At 42.3% G+C, this 4394-nt stretch overlaps 1 pseudogene; it reads left to right on the forward strand.

Annotated features, from left to right (window-relative positions):
- The first annotated feature begins 739 nt into the window (after positions 1–739).
- LOC126482722 (5S ribosomal RNA) lies at positions 740–857 on the forward strand (annotated as a pseudogene).
- Positions 858–4394: the final 3537 nt, after the last annotated feature.

The raw sequence follows: 4394 nt of genomic DNA on the forward strand, positions 1-4394 counted from the left end.
AAACATTCACATTTTACGACAATTAGTTGTCACATATAAAGATGCAACAATTTGTAGAAGCCAGCAATATGATTATATTTTACACATCTAAGCGATAGTGACGTAATAAGTTATTATACAAAAAAGCTTTTTAGATAAAACAGATTCGAAATCGAAGGAAAGACTGGTAACGTCTGCTAGTAGATACTAAAATAAATCAACTGGGAAAGTTGAAAATTTGTGTCCGAAAGAACAGACACCAGACGTATACATTTAAAAATACATTCACTGTTGAGAGCTCTTTTAAAGTGTATAATATTCTCATTGAACTAGTAAGGTTGATTTGGTTTTCTCCATTTTGCAGTGATTTCCAGCCAGTGTAAAGTTCGTCATTTTGTACGCCCTTACTGGCTTGTCTAGAACGTATTTAACATGAAAAAGCTTGAACGCACCATTTCATAGATAAAGTGCGTTTACACTAGGACTCATGCACCTTGTATATATATGCAGAAGACAAGAAAAATACAAATAAGTCCATGCCAATTTATATCTCTAAGCATATAGTTTCAATGATGGGTGACAATATCCTTCTCTCATTTCTGTTGATTCTGATAGACATGACTTTACGCAGAACGGTATCGTTATATGATGCTCCAGTATCCAGTTGTAAAGGAGATGAGATCGTATTAACGTACAACCGAACGAATATGAAATTTTTGTGATACCGTAAAGATTTAGGGACCGTTTTATCTCCACAGAAAGCAACGGCCTTGCCGCAGTGGATACACTGGTTCCCGTCAGATCACCGAAGTTAAGCGCTGTCGGGCGTGGCCGGCACTTGGATGGGTGACCATCCGAGCCACTATGCGCTGTTGCCATTTTTCGGGGTGCACTCAGCCTCGTGATGCCAACTGAGGAGCCACTCGACCGAATAGTAGCGGCTCCGCTCAAAGAAAATCATCATAACGACCGGGAGAGCGGTGTGCTGACCACACGCCCCTCTTATCTGCATCCTCAACTGAGGACGAGCCACTTGTGGCCTGACGACAGAGTGCGTTTTGTCTCCACAGACACAAGTGATGCCCGAATCATAAAATGGCTGCCATCTGTATGAGATTGGGCCTTGTTAAATTCACACATCGCAGCTAGAAGAAATGACATTAAAAAGCACTGGTACAACTACGGTACAATCTCCAGGTAACTTGGTGAAAACAAAGAGTCTGTTGTATGTGCATTGCATGTAAACTATGGCTATCCATTTGATGTGCAACGTGCAATAATTACTATGAACGCGTTATCCTCCGCAGAGAAGTTTTTATGAGCTTCTACCATTGGCGACAGTTATGACTGTCGTTAGTTCTATAATTGACTCTATTCCTCTTCGCTTATGAAACAACTGTTGGCCACGTGGTGTTCAGGATATCCCAGTGAAAGTACATTGTTCTTGTTGGGAGGTGCTGTGTTAAATCAAAAGCCGTCACATCAACAACATTTGAGCAACATCATGGCGCTGGCATTATTAGCTGTCATCTGTGTGTCTTATTTGGTTTCCAAGGCCCACCGATGGAAAAAAGGAGAATTCCAGCAGAATACACTGTATCTTAAGGAACAAAGCCATGGACTAGTTATTCGTAGTACGGAACACCATACATCGTATATATAGTGGTGCGCCAATGGTCCCACACTCAGACTGCGGAAGATGTACAGGGATACGATATTGCAGTGTCACTGTTACGAATTTCAGAATTTCAGTCCAATGTTCCGTCGGAATAGGCACTGCGTCGACTGCAGCCGTTACGAAATACATTAAATATATTCGCAGTTGTGAATATGGACAACCGTCAGCAGTACAGTGGTGCGACGACAATGAAAATACGTGCCAGACCGGAACTCGAACCGGAATCTACCGTTTATCGTGAACGGTCGCCTAACATTTCGCTATCTGAGCACGACTCACGGCTAGACCCAAATTTCCAAATATCGTCAACCGCGTGTGTACAACCTGTACTCCTACATCCATTATGTTATTGCCGTGCAGGGGTGACATTTTATTCGATGTGTTGCTTATCGTAATTCGTAATAACACAGGCACTGCAATATCGTATTTACCCGCCGACACCGCGCAAGCGACTTTCAAATGTCTCTCCTGTGCGGGAATATACATTATGGACATGGTTGAAAACATATGTAAGCGTGAGTCGTGCCATCCGCCGTGCTCGGTTAGCCAAATGGCACTGCCATCACTCGCAATGAGCGCGAAACCCGGGTTCAAGTTCGGGTCCGGCACAAGTTTTCACATTCGTCATTTCATTCTACAGCTGATGGTTGTCCACATTCGGAATAGTGAATACATTTAAAGTATTTCGTAACGACTGTAGCTGCCGCAGTGCCTGCCACAAGTATCAAAAAAATGGTTCAAATGGCTCTGAGCACAATGGGACTTAACGTCTGAGGTCATCAGTCCCCTAGAACTTAGAACTACTTAAACCTAACTAACCTAAGGACACCACACACATCCATGCCCGAGGCAGGATTCGAACCTGCGACCGTAGCAGTCGCGCGGTTCCGGACTGAAGCACCCAGAACCGCTCGGCCACCCCGGCCGGCGCCACAAGTATCGCCACGTATTACAGTCGCAGACAGTCAACAAGGGATTAGACAAGGTGAGCAGGGCTTTTCTGGTAAATTTGTTTTATCAACAAAACTGCAATACTACTGCTGCTCTTCACGAATATCGACGCATTAAAGGAATACGGAGAAGTCCTCATTTCGCGAAGGGGTTGGAAAAGATGATGCGGTCGTTAGAATTGATGGCGATTTGGCAATGGCTCCTGGAAGAGGCCGACGGTGAATTGCACCACAAATGTTGAAGAAGTTACCGGCAATGTGCGATGTTCAAGCAGCGACAGCTGAACATTCCGTAGTTCACCATTGTTTCGGGCAGTAATAGAGCAATCTAAAGCGCGGTTCTAGGCTGTCGTATATGCAGATGGTCGTCACGTTGAACAACGTTTGTAACTTGGAACATTAACGTGACACGCAATTAACGAATATTATCCTCTCATGTGCAAATTAGAATGCATTCCTTTCAATGGTATATCCGTCATTTCCCTACGGTACATCCTTACAAATGTTGCCGCAATGTTTCACTGTCCAACGATCACTCGTTTTTTTATGGGGGGCGGGAGTGGTGGGGGGGGGGGGGGGAGGAGGTCTCTCAAGTAGCAAAAATGTAATTACAGCCACCCTGTTCTTTTGCATACATCTTTTTCTCTCTTCCGGGCCGTCAATCTTCCGAACGGTTTATTGCGAGCGACCACGATTTCCTCTCCTGTGAAAACTTTTCGTCTCAGCATTTAATCTACACGCCCTCAATTATTTGTTGGAATTCTTCTAGTATCTCTCTTGCCCTATAGTTTTTGCCTCTACGGCTCCTGTAGTGCCACAGATGTTATTTCTGTTCGTCTTAATACATGCACCGTCATTGTGTTTCTTGTTGTAGTAACCACTTTCCACGTTTTTTATTTATCAGAGTAATTACTTTTCAGCATAGTTTTATTAAATTACACACATTGCTGTGCTTTGCCCGTACAATCTCAGAAATGTCTTCTTCAAATTAAGCCGTATTTTGATGTTAGTAGAGTTGTTTTAACGAACAATGTCTTCTTTGCCTTTGCAATCAAGCGTTATATTTCTTCCAAGGTAGCAGGATTTTTAATTTTCTCTACTTTTTCGTCACTAATTTAGCACTAACCTCAGTTCTACCTATTTTCATCACCTCCGCCTTTTTTTTATTCTTCCTCATCTTCGCCGAAGATTTAATATCATCAGTGAGCCTTGTTAATGATTTCCTTTCACCCCGTATTTAATTTCACTCCTGAAATTTGCTTTTATTTTTGTCATCCCATCTTCCACGTACAGTGTGAACAGTAGGGGAGAACGCTGCATCTCCAAGACCCTTTTTAATACAAGCACCTTCCTTGTTTTGTCTTTCTGTTCTTATTGTTCTTTTGGTTCTTGGACATATTTTCTGTTACCCTTAACTTACCCTATAGTTTATATCTATTATTTCTGAAAATTTGGAATAAACCCTTTTACTAAGTCGCGGAATCCAATAAAAGTGTCCTAATTGTTCTTTACCTTGTCTTCATTATCAAGCACAAATTCAGAACTGTCTCTATGGTGCTTTTCCCTGTTATAAAGCCAAACATCGTTATATAAAACATCCTCTGTTTTCTTTTCCATTCTCCTGTATAGTAATCTTGTGAGCGACTTGGATACATGAGGTGCTAAGCTGATAGTGCGGTAGTTCTCGCATTTATCTGACTTTGATGTGTTCATGCTATTGTGGATGATATTCTTCAGAAAGTCCGATGATACGTCTTTCTCAAAGCTTCTAAACACTACTGTGAATA

This window comes from Schistocerca serialis, chromosome 5 (genome assembly GCF_023864345.2).
Source record: "Schistocerca serialis cubense isolate TAMUIC-IGC-003099 chromosome 5, iqSchSeri2.2, whole genome shotgun sequence".
Taxonomy (NCBI): domain Eukaryota; kingdom Metazoa; phylum Arthropoda; class Insecta; order Orthoptera; family Acrididae; genus Schistocerca; species Schistocerca serialis.